We start from the raw sequence: 847 nt of genomic DNA, 5'->3' as shown, positions 1-847 counted from the left end.
GTTCTATGTCGCTCTCACACTACACCACCAGGGGGCATTCTATGTCGCTCTCACACTACACCACCAGGGTACGTTATATGTCCTTTCTTCCCTTGATAATGTTGTCCCTCCCCCCCTGACACTGCAGCTACTCCACCAGGGTACGTTGTCCCTCCCCCCGACACTTTCTTCTCTTGATAACTGATAATATCAACCGTCTGAAAGAACAAAATGAAAGACAACACAACAAAAAGAAGAAAACAAAACAAAAACATGTTTTAAAACCCTGCACGCTCGGGGCAGTTTCATTTACCGTTGGGCTGACAACATGATCTAGGCTTACTTCTCGCAGTCCATGAATGGAAGTACATTGAAGTATCGGTCAAGAATGGACTCCTGGGTCAAATTTGTAGATTTTCAATTGATGCCATTTTGTTCAAGTTTTACAAGTCTTTTATCATTTCATTCGTATACACTGTATAGCTCTACACATTTACTTGACACATCTGTTTCCGCGAGGCTACAATCCGTGAAGTAACTCATTTTATCAGCACGTCTCACCATGCAGTTGTAAGCGCCGTAAAACTCTTACCAAACCCACTCAAAACCCCCAGTGGTAATAAATAGACAATTGCTCTCCAACTGGAAGTGTGAGCAGGTCAAAGAACATCTTGGGACATCTACTCTCAAAGACAAATGCCGGATATTTTACATAGGTGTGTCGATTCTCCTCGATACCTCTATGCTCTTCTTCTTTATACTTCTGTCATTTGCGGTTTGCGGCTGTTCCCCGAGCGCCTTCTTCAAGATGATGAACTCGTTGGAAAAACAAACAAACAAATAAAACAACAAGGACAACGGCGGCGGC

The sequence above is a fragment of the Aplysia californica genome, unplaced genomic scaffold (assembly GCF_000002075.1).
Source record: "Aplysia californica isolate F4 #8 unplaced genomic scaffold, AplCal3.0 scaffold00223, whole genome shotgun sequence".
Taxonomy (NCBI): Eukaryota; Metazoa; Mollusca; class Gastropoda; order Aplysiida; family Aplysiidae; genus Aplysia; species Aplysia californica.
Note: the sequence above shows the minus strand (reverse complement) of the source record.